Raw genomic sequence first — 15,421 nt, forward strand, 5'->3', positions numbered from 1 at the left:
GAGAAATAACGGCACAATATTCGTCAAATTACTCATTCACATAGTTGGATCATTTATCGAACTATTCGACTAAACCAAAATTAGATTTGGTTACATTAAGCGCTTCACTTGAAACTAACAGTAATGATGCCACTGCCACTATTTCATATTGGAATTAATCAAAACAGAAAATTTAGACTTATGGATGAAAGACAATTATGGAGATGACTTAATGTCGATCTGTTTTGATCACGTGTGAGATATACTTAAGATATACACTCTACGGTGCGTATATCAGATGTATACCGAATGTATAACTTCTTCTTAGCTTGATAACCTACTGTATACTATATGTATATTCGGCTCTAACCGGGTTTTAAAATTCTGGAAATTCAATCTAAACATCCAAACTAAAGTATAACTTTTTTTAAATTCATTTCAGCGATTAACATTCTATCCTAGCAGCTCCCAAACATCAAGGAAATAATATAACGACACAGAAAACTACATAACCACTAAACATATCGCAGAATAAACTATAAATCTTAACCAAAACAGAAACTAAATACCATGAGTAATGAATGTATCGAAGTTTACCTGTTTTGTGCGCAATGAACTGGGATGTCGAGGTCGTCGAATCTACTCGAACTCAAAAAACGATTAAAGTAATTAAGGCTTCGGATTCGAAAGTAAAAAATAGAGTAATATGTGGCTATATCATTGATCAAAATTGATGTTTTGTAAGGGATTTTCTGGGTTCCAAATCCTCTTCTGATGTTCGGATCCCTTTCTCCCTGTGATTTTCCCATCCTTTTATAAGGTTGTGATTAGGGTTTAAGAAAGAGGAGAGGGGAGCGTATGAGAGGGGCGTGGGGGACAGGCGTGGATATGGAAGAGATGAAACGTGGGAGAGAGAGAGATGAGTGGAGAGAACGTGAGGGAGACAGTGCGATGTCGGGTGAAGTGGAGGGCGTGAGGATCGTGATGGTGGAGATGGCAGAACGAAGTGGGCGACAGGGGAATGTGGGAGCACGTGAGGCAACGGAGGAAGAAGTAGAAGAGAGAGAAGGGAGCAGGGGAGGGGCGGCGATGATGGAGAAGAGAGAAAGGAAAGAAAAGAGGCGGAAGAAGATAGGAGAAAAGGGTTAGGGGATTAGGATTAAGATAAGGGAGTTGGGTCGGACCCGGGTCGGGTAAAAGAAAATAGGATTGGGCTGGTCCGTTTGGGCTGGCCTATTAATTAAAATGTGGGTTGTTTATTTGGGTAGGGAAATAATATTGTATTTATATTTTAAGCTATTAATTGTTTGAAAATTGTTAATCCTTCCTCCGTTATTTAATTATTGTTGGGCTTCTAATTTAATAACTAAAATATATTAGGTGAAGACAAATATAAATTAACATGTAGAAAAGTAAGGATTTTACAAAGTGTTGTTTTTGTAATTAAATTTAACGAATCCGAACCCAAAAAATGAAACGATGACGAACCGTTAAAGTTTGCGATAAACTAATGCTCATAATGTTGAAAATAAAAGTAGTGATATTAATAGTAGTAGCAATAAAATATTGTGAAAAAAAATAAAGTATTTAGCTCGTCAGTAAATTTAGAAACCCGAGTAAATTAAATAAAAGAGGGACAAAATTGGGTGTCAACAGATGCCCCTCTTCGAACGGAGATGATGTAAGAATCTTCGGGCGAAGAAGTTGACGTGGTAGCCAATTTTGTTTGGACCAACGAATATGCATTTGTAAGAAAGTACGGTTTTAGGAAAGTTGATGGAAAATATTATGAGGACCGAAGGAATTATGGAAAATTATGTCCGAATCTCAATTTCGAGTTGCCTACATATCTCGGGCTGCACGAGAATCAGGCCATGTGTAGTTCGAAAGTTTTTGTGGATTCATAATCTTGCGGGGGGTTGTAGACAGGTGACGAGAACGTTCAAGAATGGAATATATGCTTATAGCCTCCTAATAATAAATGTGGTGCGCGACACACCTTTAAGTAGGACTCTACTAGGCACGACGTAAATTCTTCAAAGATGCCCCAGTGTTGAGTTATGAAGACACTGGGGTGTAGAAAGGAATACGAGATTGTGAAAAGAGCAGATTTAGTAAAGTTTTAACGATGAATATGAAAGAAATTTTTGGATAACCTACGTAGCACATGTTTGTGGATGTAGGCGGAGTTGAGTTCGAGAGTAGATTCGTGACCCTTGCTTATGAGTTTGATATTCCTCTTCAGCAAATTTGCCCCAGTTCACTGCGTAAGATAAAGTTCCACGTTGTGTTGCGTCCCTGCAGGTTGTATTTTCTGCCAAAACTGAAATTCATGTCAAAATTAGCAATAAAGTTGAAAGTGTAAAATTACAAAGAGTGTAAATGATAGTAAATATGAGTGTGAGAATGAAGATGAAGACGTGTGGCCAATGTTGTCTTTGATTGTCTTCAGGGACTTGAATGAATGTGTGATGCGTATGCCGAGGATGTGATAAGGTCTCTAGTTGCCGTTGAAGATGATAGTGATAGGGCCTCCGGCTGTCTTCCGGGACTCGATGATAAATGATATCTGCGAAACATAAGGTAAATTCGTCAAAGTAGGTAAAGTAGATGATGAAATAAAGAAATGAAGTAGGGAGTAAAGTAAGTGTATAGCCGTTTGGCTTATGCAAGTGAGGCCGTGTAGCCATGCGATATCTCCGGTTGTCTTCGGGGACTTGATGATGCATCTCCGGTTGTCTTCGGGGACTTGATGCTATGTCTCCGGTTGTCTTCGGGGACTTGATGCTATGCCTCCGGTTGTCTTCGGGGACTTGATGCTGTGTCTCCGGTTGTCTTCGGGGACTTGATGTTGTGTCTCCGGTTGTCTTCGGGGACTTGATGCTGTGTCTCCGGTTGTCTTCGGGGACTTGATGCTGTGTCTCCGGTTGTCTTCGGGGACTTGATGCTGTGTCTCCGGTTGTCTTCGGGGACTTGATGATATTCCTGTAAAGTTTAAGGTAAATCATTAGAGTTGATGATGTGTAGCCGTCTGGCTTATGCATATGGGGCAGTATAGCCGAGTGATGCCCGGTTGTCTTCGGGACTTGATGATCTGTCTCCGGTTGTCTTCGGGGACTTGATGATGCGTCTCCGGTTGTCTTCGGGGACTTGATGATACATCTCCGGTTGTCTTCAGAGATTTGATGACGTGTCTCCGGTTGTCTTCGGGGACTTGATGATACTTCTCCGATTGTCCTCAGAGATTTGATGATGTGTCTCCGGTTGTCTTCGGGGACTTGATGATACTTCTCCGATTGTCCTCAGAGATTTGATGATGTGTCTCCGGTTGTCTTCGGGGACTTGACAATAATTCCTGCAAAGTTCAGAATAAAATGGTTAAGCTAGTGAAGTATATGATAAAGTAATTGGTAAAGTATGGAGCAAAGCGGTAGAATATCCGTTTGGCTTATGATGTTGATGGTATCGTGACAGGCTGAACTAATGACGTGCGATCCTGATTTAATTCGCCTCCAACTTCGTCAACCTACAAAATAGGTATATAAAGTCATAAAGTTATTGTGATAAAATAAAAATTAAAGATAGAGTTAGAAATAAAGCCGTTTGGCTTTTTAGGCGAGGCCATATTGAGCCAGATGATGCTTTTCTGCCATGATTGATAGACTTGACTGTTGATCTCGCGGTCTTAAGTTCCTGCACTCAAAGAAAAATTCTTAGTTTGGGAGGGGGAAGTTGATTCGTGTTGACTCGAAGCTTGACGTGGTTGGCGCTCCATTCGTCTTGTTTGTTTGGATCTTGTGATCTCCGTTTAAGCCTCGGTAGATAAACAGTAGTGAAATAATTGAAAGAAAGTATTTCATTTGAAAGGTAGGTATGTAAGTATATGTATAAGGGAATGTAACTATACGTATATAAGTTGTGAAATATGTATATGTAAACGCATGTATGTAAGGAAAGATATATATGTAAATATATGTATATAAGGAAATATATATGCGTAAATATGTGTATGTAAGTTGTAAAATATTTCTGCCAACTTCAGATTGTGACACTTCTAAAGTAATTGGTCTATAATACTTCCTATCTGGTAGCCTTAATCTTGTCGATGTCCAACTGTTCTTTTGTCTATATCTTTTCAAAATATGCCCCAGTTTTGGGTTCAAAAGGGTATGCTAAACTTATGTTGTGGTGTGACCGAACCTTGTATAGGTTGCCTACGTATCCCACCAAGGGAATCAGGTCAGCGTAGTTCTGTTATATAAACGGTAAAAGGTTTGTTGGATTTTTATCTAAGTGCGACGGATCTGTATGTTGATAGTCTACGAATCCTGCCAAGGGAATCAGGCCCTGTATGGTTTTCTTTGTGTAATAATTTTTAGATTTTCTGTTATAGCGCAACCGAACCCTATGTGGGCTGCCTACGTATCCCACCTCGGGAATCAGGTCGGAACGTAGTTCGTAAGCATGCAAATGGGAAAAAATCTAACCTAGTATGACCGAGTCCCTATGTGGGCTGCCTACGTATCCACCGAGGAATCAGGTCAAGCGTAGTTCGCACGCATGCGAATGGCAAAAATTCTAACCTAGTATGACCGAGTCCCTATGTGGGTTGCCTACGTATCCACCGAGGAATCAGGTCAAGCGTAGTTCGCACCTAAAGGAAAGGTTGCAAACTAGGTTGTCTAACCTAATGTCGTACTTTGATTTCTTCTTGAATTGCTAGCTTTTAGGCTTATGTTATCACCTATCGGCTATTTCAATTCTTGTGAGTGGAATCTTGTCTTGTCCCCCTAGTTTCTTTGTTACTCTCTCGGAATGTGTGTTGTCTATTCGTACATTTCATGTCACAATCGTAGAGTTGACAGTTTTGATAAATAAAGCAGAAAATAGATGATTAAGAAAAATCAGAAATGCATTCATAGTTTTGCAATTCAAGCTTCCACAAGGTGAAGCAAAACAAACAAAATTTTGAGTACGGTTCAAGCATCAATAAAAGAAAACAAGTTCACTACATGTTCATGCTACCAAGGCTCCCGACGGATCGAGGACGGAGTACAAGTCCAATTCTTCAGAGTCTTTCCTGATTCGGCGCCCCATATTGTCAGTGCCTTGGTGTTGCGAGTAGTTGTATTGGATTGTTCCCACGAGAGCGACAAAGTTGTTGATCTGACTCTTTCCGCACTGGACTCCTCTAAATCTTGGCATTTCCGTGAGCAGGCAAAGGATTGTTGACCACATTGGGCTTAGCTTCAGCGAGCTGAATTACTCCTTCCTTAATCAGGGCTTCGATTTTGTTTTTAAGCCCATAGCAATCTTCAGTGGCGTGCCCAACAACTCCAGAGTGGTATGCGCAGCTTTTGGAACCATCAAACCATTTTGGGATAGGCTCGGGAATTTTTCCTTCAATCGGTTGTATTATGCCTGCTACTTTCATTCTTTCGAACAATTGAGCCAAGGGTTCAGCGATCTGAGTGTAATTACGGGTGTTTTTGGTGTCAGGGTTTGGACGGGCTCTAGGTATAGTATGTGGTCGATTTTGGTAAGTTGGAGCTTGGTTGGGTTGATACGGGCGTGGGTTTTGATGCGGAGGCGCTCGGGGTTGGTAGTAGTTTGCTTGGGTGTTGTAAACGGGGTAAGGAGGTAGTGGAGCTTGGTAAGGTTCAGGGTAGTGGTAAGGGTGGAAAGTTTGTTGTGGGTGGTTAAAGTACGGAATGGCTTGGCTCGGCTCATGTCCTTGAGCGTTCATGACTGCAGCGACATCTTCCTTCTTCTTTTTAATCCCGTTGATAGAACCAGATTGTATAGCTTTGTTCATTGCTTGTAAAGCAATAAGATCCTGAATTTTCCCCGATTTGATTCCTTCTTCCAGTGCTTCTCCCATTCGAACAACTTCTGTGAATTTTTGTCCCATCATACCTATCATTTTCTCGTAAAATATGCCAGCCTGGCATTCAATGAAGGTAGCAGTCATTTCCCTATCATTCATCGGAGGTTGAACCCTGGCTGCTTCTGACCTCCAACGTAACGCATATTCGCGGAACGTCTCAGTTGACTTCCTGGTTAACTTAGTCATGTAAACTCTATCTGGTGTGATATCGGTGTTAAAACTGAACCTGTCCATAAAGTCTTGCGCCATGTCACTCCAACCACGCCATTTACGGACATCCTGTTGTGTATACCAAGTAAGTGCTTCGCCAGATAAGCTTCTTATGAAGAGCTTCATCCTTATGCTCTGGTCTCTGCCCACTCCAACCAGTTTGTCACAATAAGCCCTTAAGTGTGTATGAGGGTCGCCTGTTCCATTGAATGTATCAAATTTTGGCGGTTTGTAGCCTACGGGTAAATCGACGTCAGGTTGGACACAGAGATCCTCATATTCTACACTCTTAGTTCCTCTAGCAACTTGAAGGTTCCTCATTGCTTCTTTGAGACTGTGGATTTCTTTTAGCAGTATGTTATCTGCCCCTGCCTTTGCATCCCTTTCCATTTCTTCGTATTGATCTACCTCGGGTTGGAACCTGACTGTTACTGGGTTGGTAAAGGTTTGTGTTTCTGTGGCATATACCGGAGGAACATATTGTGCATTTGGGGTGACAAAGTGTGCCCCGTGCCTATGCTGGGTTGGATAAGTCTGGACGATGGGGGTGTTTTGGACAAGAGGTGGTGTGTTATAATTGGTGTTTATAGGTGGTTGATTTGGTGGGTTTAGAGGAGTGGTCGTGGGTAGTGGATTAGTGTTGGTGGGTAAAGGAACATAGGGAGTATGAACTAGCGATTGACTTGGTGGGTTGACGGGTGGTGGATTATGAGTAGCATAGGTAGTGTAGGTGAGTGGTTGATTTTGTGGAGGAGTATAGCTAGTGTAAGTGGTTGGTTGACTTTGTGGGGGAGTATAGACGGATGTTGGATTTGGTGGATTTGCGGGGGTGATCGGAGGCAAGTTGTTGTTAGTAGGTGCATTGTTTTGGGGAGGAAAATGCTCAGGAACTGGGGATTCGAGTGATGGGAAACGAGGTGGTTCTGGTGCAGTATTGCTAGGTTCAGAAGGTGAATTTTGGAGTGTGATGGATAAATTGGTCAAGTCCCTAACCCGATTTAGTTCTCCACGTAGATTCTCAATTTCTTGAGTCAGGCGGGCGATATGTTCATCCCGTTGAATAGCAGTTCCATGTTCGGAAGTTTCAGGCGGATCGATAGCGATCACGAGGTTTTCTACACCAGTTGGAACAGATGCGGCCGGATCAGACATAGTAATTTCATTTCCTTGGACAGCCCAACTACGTTCAGGTAACGATGACGTCTTTGACCTCGTGATGTAAGGATGGTCGGCCATCGAGCGTCAACACGAATCAACTCTCTGTTCGGGAATAAGATAAAATAGACATACAGTATAAACGATGTTAATCTCATGAACATATCTAGGTAAAGTCATGGTCACGTAAAGTCGAGTAAGGCATGTAGCGAATAATTTATCAAGTAGAGTCAAACAAGTTGTCAAACAAATGTAAACGATTATATCAAAACAACTAGCACGTCCTAATATGCATGTGACCTCTTTGCGCCAGAGGTGGGCCTAACGTTGTTTAAAGGATAAAATGTGCCATAATATGTCATCCCGTTGCTTTGATTATTTAAACAAATTCTATTTCCCCAACAATAAAGTACAAAAGTAATGTAACGTTTATTACATGTCAAATGAATACAACATAAAGTGTTTCCTAATCTAAATGAAGTGAATACAATTTCCTATGTCTAAATCTCAGCCCCGTTTTTGTGATGTCATTGATCTTCGTCATTCATTGTACTCCAATGCAAATCCATACCTGTCATAGAAACGTTAATCATCATTCCCTCCTAAAGTTTAATTAATTAAAGCAAATAGTCAATATTTAGGCACAGTTATCCTTCAAACATGCACATAAAGTATGATTGGTGTCACTTGGGGTCGTGAACCCGCTTGGACGTTTGGGTAAAGTCATCTAATGGATTTAATGCACCAAGGGTATTAAACCTCCTAGGTCATGAAATGTATGCTCTTAATAAAGGGTGTTGGTTTAGCTCTATCTTAGGCTGACTAAGAGTTGGCTTCCTATGACACAAGGTTCTCCCAAGCGGACAACTTGGGAGTGGAAAGTCCGTGGCCGTCGACTGCACCGCTGATCGACTAAATCCACAAGATCAATCCAACTAAAGGGGTAATTTAATAGTGAACGGGCGCGAACCGCGAAGCCGTTTTAAGTGTGTGAATATGTGTGAGTTTTCCAGAAGTGGAGGAAATATGAACGGAATGACAGTTTATCAAAGCAGTAACACATAAACAGTTTATATCAAACAAACAGTTTATATCAAGCAAACAATTAATAGCATGTAAAAACAGTTAACAAACAAATAAAGTAATCAAAATAAGCACACAAAACCTATTTAAACTAAGTCCGTTATGGTTAGAACCTAAGTGATTCCCCAGCGGAGTCGCCAAGCTGTCACACCCCATTTTTACCCGCGGAGGTTAAAATTAGAAGTACGACATATTGGTGATTCCTATTTTTTGTTATTTTGTTTTAAGGAGTCGCCACCTAATTATTTACGGTGAATTAGGACACCTAAAGTTAATTAAAGTTATGTTTAAAGTCAAACTCTGTTTAAGGTCTGCAAAACTTAAGATTCTAGGTAAGGGTTCAATTAGTCTAAAGGGAAGGTATTAGGCATCCTTTAAGACCCATTAACAATGGTTAACCGACCGGACTTAAAATTAATTAAGCTAAGTGTGAATATAGGATTATAGAAAAAGGAAGATAGTTTTGTAAATATGACTAAAGTTATAGATAAATATGTAAGAATGCTATTTAAAATAGAACTTATAATAATAATTTATATAAAAGAGTACTTTTAATGCTATTTTGAAATACAACTTATAAATGTTGTTAAAGTTTTAAATGAAAGTGTAATAATGTTGTTTAAGATAATATTTGTAGAAAACATAATAATTTGCGTAAAGAGTTTCTAATGTTAAATGAGACTCAAAATATTGCTAAGGTCTTAAATGAGAAATATAATAATGTTATTCAAAAATAAGATTTGTAGAAAGTATGATAATTTGCCTACGAATAATAGCCTTTTTAAAAAAATGATTTGTCAAATGTGATCTTTTAGATAAAATGATGTTATATGAACGTGAAAGCATAAGAATACCTAGACTTATATTTTAAAATATGATGAAAAGGCCATGAATTTCTTTCCAATTTCAGCTAAAAAATATGTATAATTGAGTAAATCTTGAAAAATGTTTAAAAAATACAATTGGATTCATATCTTGTGTATTAGTGATATTTTGAAATTCCTAAGGTGATAATAATGAGAAATGATTCTTTTAATCCAAATGAGGTAGTCATGCTATTTAAAAAAATCAACTACCCAAATAAATGTTATGGATACTATGAATGGTTTTGAACATAAATAGAAGAGAATGTAATTTGGAATTAACTACCCATTACTAGACTAAACCCTTAATGTGGCTAGAGTTTATCTAAGTTAATAAAATAAGATGAGATGTTAGTCATACAAAGCAAATAAAAAATATACACAACAATAAAAATAAGGAAAAGAGTAAAAGAGTAAATGGGTTTGGCCCATTTATTTAGGACTGCTGCTACAGTTGTCGGGCCTATTGGGCTTCGGCCCAGATTTTTATTTTTTCTGTTTGGCTGCGGATTGGCTGCTGCTATGTAGCTGACTCGATAGAGAAATTATGTTGGGCTTTGCCCAACACCGAATGCGGGATAGGACGAATCCTTCGGACTCGTTCACGGAGATTATGCAAAAGAAAAGAAAAGGAAAAGGGATTAGTGCGATGGTACAATTTCTGTGATATGCATAAAACTGCAGGCTATATTCAGATGAGATGAATGAAGAAATAACCGATACTTAGTCAGGGAAATGAACTTAGAACCACATACCACATTCAGTAAAGCAAGAATCAATTATCTAGCTATGAAAAGGAATTCAACAACATGCCACATTTCAAGTAGGATGACTAAAGCAGGAGGCAAACAGAAGCAAACTCGAGATATATGGCCATGGCACGGGCAAGGAAAGATCAATATTTGATACCATGGTAATAAAATGCAGAAAGAGAACAACAAATATATTCCTAAACATAGGCAGAGATAGCTTAAAACAAATCAGATTTTCAGTTTTCAGAGCTAAGGGCAGTGTAATACGAGCAGTGCAAGGTCGACATTTTATTCCTGATAAACCTTTTGTTTGGAACTATGAAGAAGGCAGAAATGAATGGCCTTAAATGCAGAATCCAGGCAACCAAACAGCCTCTCCAGACACTAGTTAACACATAAGCCCATGTCCAATGCCATTGTATACATACGTGATCCCACCCGACAGGTCTGAATTAAGATTCTAGACTTAACAAACTCAATGACTAATTAGTTTTAATCATATAACTCACATTTCAAAGCAAATAAAATCACGACTTGACAAGACAATTCAACACTGATAAAAATACAAATCTGCCTGGCTAGTAGGCTGCCCTGGCTTATAACTTAATCAAAATATGCAAACGAGTTTTAAAATCTACATAACCATTCTTCCAAATGCACCTAAGCTAAACAACTACAGGACCCAACAAGACAAGATCAAGTTAAACCAAACTAATACATGAACCTATACATGTTACTAACCAACAAATCAAAAGCAGACTGATTAACAGGAAAACTGGCAGAAGGAAAAAAAAAGTAAGTCGAATTCGACACCCAGAACTTAAATAACAACGAACATGAAAACACCGAACTAGAAAGATGTAAGATTGATTTATACACTAAACTCATACCATAGTTAAGGCATAATTTAACTATCCGTGAAATCAAACCAGCTAGTCCTTGACTTAAACCAAGCTAAACAGAACTAGCAAATGAACATGACAAAGCAAACAGAACTGAAAGCATCGAGTAATTCTTATTGATTTATAACTAAACTAATTCTCAAAGCAAACAAAACAAAGCATTCTTGAGCTTCAAATAAATTTATCAATCAACGGACTAACACTTTACTGGCTAGCAACAATGTCTGAAGACAGTATTAAAAGAATGCAGGAAGAGATTTGAAGATATGATTCGAATAGAATCTAGTCTATACTTTGCGTTAGCCCTCTTAAACTAGTTCATTTTTTTGGACAGATAAAAGGATAGCAAAAGCTGTAATGGGCTCATATTTCGCAGGTTCGATGAAAAGAGAAATAACGGCACAATATTCGTCAAATTACTCATTCACATAGTTGGATCATTTATCGAACTATTCGACTAAACCAAAATTAGATTTGGTTACATTAAGCGCTTCACTTGAAACTAACAGTAATGATGCCACTGCCACTATTTCATATTGGAATTAATCAAAACAGAAAATTTAGACTTATGGATGAAAGACAATTATGGAGATGACTTAATGTCGATCTGTTTTGATCACGTGTGAGATATACTTAAGATATACACTCTACGGTGCGTATATCAGATGTATACCGAATGTATAACTTCTTCTTAGCTTGATAACCTACTGTATACTATATGTATATTCGGCTCTAACCGGGTTTTAAAATTCTGGAAATTCAATCTAAACATCCAAACTAAAGTATAACTTTTTTTAAATTCATTTCAGCGATTAACATTCTATCCTAGCAGCTCCCAAACATCAAGGAAATAATATAACGACACAGAAAACTACATAACCACTAAACATATCGCAGAATAAACTACAAATCTTAACCAAAACAGAAACTAAATACCATGAGTAATGAATGTATCGAAGTTTACCTGTTTTGTGCGCAATGAACTGGGATGTCGAGGTCGTCGAATCTACTCGAACTCAAAAAACGATTAAAGTAATTAAGGCTTCGGATTCGAAAGTAAAAAATAGAGTAATATGTGGCTATATCATTGATCAAAATTGATGTTTTGTAAGGGATTTTCTGGGTTCCAAATCCTCTTCTGATGTTCGGATCCCTTTCTCCCTGTGATTTTCCCATCCTTTTATAAGGTTGTGATTAGGGTTTAAGAAAGAGGAGAGGGGAGCGTATGAGAGGGGCGTGGGGGACAGGCGTGGATATGGAAGAGATGAAACGTGGGAGAAAGAGAGATGAGTGGAGAGAACGTGAGGGAGACAGTGCGATGTCGGGTGAAGTGGAGGGCGTGAGGATCGTGATGGTGGAGATGGCAGAACGAAGTGGGCGACAGGGGAATGTGGGAGCACGTGAGGCAACGGAGGAAGAAGCAGAAGAGAGAGAAGGGAGCAGGGGAGGGGCGGCGATGATGGAGAAGAGAGAAAGGAAAGAAAAGAGGCGGAAGAAGATAGGAGAAAAGGGTTAGGGGATTAGGATTAAGATAAGGGAGTTGGGTCGGACCCGGGTCGGGTAAAAGAAAATAGGATTGGGCTGGTCCGTTTGGGCTGGCCTATTAATTAAAATGTGGGTTGTTTATTTGGGTAGGGAAATAATATTGTATTTATATTTTAAGCTATTAATTGTTTGAAAATTGTTAATCCTTCCTCCGTTATTTAATTATTGTTGGGCTTCTAATTTAATAACTAAAATATATTAGGTGAAGACAAATAGAAATTAACATGTAGAAAAGTAAGGATTTTACAAAGTGTTGTTTTTGTAATTAAATTTAACGAATCCGAACCCAAAAAATGAAACGATGACGAACCGTTAAAGTTTGCGATAAACTAATGCTCATAATGTTGAAAATAAAAGTAGTGATATTAATAGTAGTAGCAATAAAATATTGTGAAAAAAAATAAAGTATTTAGCTCGTCAGTAAATTTAGAAACCCGAGTAAATTAAATAAAAGAGGGACAAAATTGGGTGTCAACAGATGCCCCTCTTCGAACGGAGATGATGTAAGAATCTTCGGGCGAAGAAGTTGACGTGGTAGCCAATTTTGTTTGGACCAACGAATATGCATTTGTAAGAAAGTACGGTTTTAGGAAAGTTGATGGAAAATATTATGAGGACCGAAGGAATTATGGAAAATTATGTCCGAATCTCAATTTCGAGTTGCCTACATATCTCGGGCTGCACGAGAATCAGGCCATGTGTAGTTCGAAAGTTTTTGTGGATTCATAATCTTGCGGGGGGTTGTAGACAGGTGACGAGAACGTTCAAGAATGGAATATATGCTTATAGCCTCCTAATAATAAATGTGGTGCGCGACACACCTTTAAGTAGGACTCTACTAGGCACGACGTAAATTCTTCAAAGATGCCCCAGTGTTGAGTTATGAAGACACTGGGGTGTAGAAAGGAATACGAGATTGTGAAAAGAGCAGATTTAGTAAAGTTTTAACGATGAATATGAAAGAAATTTTTGGATAACCTACGTAGCACATGTTTGTGGATGTAGGCGGAGTTGAGTTCGAGAGTAGATTCGTGACCCTTGCTTATGAGTTTGATATTCCTCTTCAGCAAATTTGCCCCAGTTCACTGCGTAAGATAAAGTTCCACGTTGTGTTGCGTCCCTGCAGGTTGTATTTTCTGCCAAAACTGAAATTCATGTCAAAATTAGCAATAAAGTTGAAAGTGTAAAATTACAAAGAGTGTAAATGATAGTAAATATGAGTGTGAGAATGAAGATGAAGACGTGTGGCCAATGTTGTCTTTGATTGTCTTCAGGGACTTGAATGAATGTGTGATGCGTATGCCGAGGATGTGATAAGGTCTCTAGTTGCCGTTGAAGATGATAGTGATAGGGCCTCCGGCTGTCTTCCGGGACTCGATGATAAATGATATCTGCGAAACATAAGGTAAATTCGTCAAAGTAGGTAAAGTAGATGATGAAATAAAGAAATGAAGTAGGGAGTAAAGTAAGTGTATAGTCGTTTGGCTTATGCAAGTGAGGCCGTGTAGCCATGCGATATCTCCGGTTGTCTTCGGGGACTTGATGATGCATCTCCGGTTGTCTTCGGGGACTTGATGCTATGTCTCCGGTTGTCTTCGGGGACTTGATGCTGTGTCTCCGGTTGTCTTCGGGGACTTGATGTTGTGTCTCCGGTTGTCTTCGGGGACTTGATGCTGTGTCTCCGGTTGTCTTCGGGGACTTGATGCTGTGTCTCCGGTTGTCTTCGGGGACTTGATGCTGTGTCTCCGGTTGTCTTCGGGGACTTGATGATATTCCTGTAAAGTTTAAGGTAAATCATTAGAGTTGATGATGTGTAGCCGTCTGGCTTATGCATATGGGGCAGTATAGCCGAGTGATGCCCGGTTGTCTTCGGGACTTGATGATCTGTCTCCGGTTGTCTTCAGAGATTTGATGATGCGTCTCCGGTTGTCTTCGGGGACTTGATGATACATCTCCGGTTGTCTTCAGAGATTTGATGACGTGTCTCCGGTTGTCTTCGGGGACTTGATGATACTTCTCCGATTGTCCTCAGAGATTTGATGATGTGTCTCCGGTTGTCTTCGGGGACTTGATGATACTTCTCCGATTGTCCTCAGAGATTTGATGATGTGTCTCCGGTTGTCTTCGGGGACTTGACAATAATTCCTGCAAAGTTCAGAATAAAATGGTTAAGCTAGTGAAGTATATGATAAAGTAATTGGTAAAGTATGGAGCAAAGCGGTAGAATATCCGTTTGGCTTATGATGTTGATGGTATCGTGACAGGCTGAACTAATGACGTGCGATCCTGATTTAATTCGCCTCCAACTTCGTCAACCTACAAAATAGGTATATAAAGTCATAAAGTTATTGTGATAAAATAAAAATTAAAGATAGAGTTAGAAATAAAGCCGTTTGGCTTTTTAGGCGAGGCCATATTGAGCCAGATGATGCTTTTCTGCCATGATTGATAGACTTGACTGTTGATCTCGCGGTCTTAAGTTCCTGCACTCAAAGAAAAATTCTTAGTTTGGGAGGGGGAAGTTGATTCGTGTTGACTCGAAGCTTGACGTGGTTGGCGCTCCATTCGTCTTGTTTGTTTGGATCTTGTGATCTCCGTTTAAGCCTCGGTAGATAAACAGTAGTGAAATAATTGAAAGAAAGTATTTCATTTGAAAGGTAGGTATGTAAGTATATGTATAAGGGAATGTAACTATACGTATATAAGTTGTGAAATATGTATATGTAAACGCATGTATGTAAGGAAAGATATATATGTAAATATATGTATATAAGGAAATATATATGCGTAAATATGTGTATGTAAGTTGTAAAATATTTCTGCCAACTTCAGATTGTGACACTTCTAAAGTAATTGGTCTATAATACTTCCTATCTGGTAGCCTTAATCTTGTCGATGTCCAACTGTTCTTTTGTCTATATCTTTTCAAAATATGCCCCAGTTTTGGGTTCAAAAGGGTATGCTAAACTTATGTTGTGGTGTGACCGAACCTTGTATAGGTTGCCTACGTATCCCACCAAGGGAATCAGGTCAGCGTAGTTCTGT

The sequence above is a fragment of the Lycium barbarum genome, chromosome 7 (assembly GCF_019175385.1).
Source record: "Lycium barbarum isolate Lr01 chromosome 7, ASM1917538v2, whole genome shotgun sequence".
NCBI classification, from domain to species: domain Eukaryota; kingdom Viridiplantae; phylum Streptophyta; class Magnoliopsida; order Solanales; family Solanaceae; genus Lycium; species Lycium barbarum.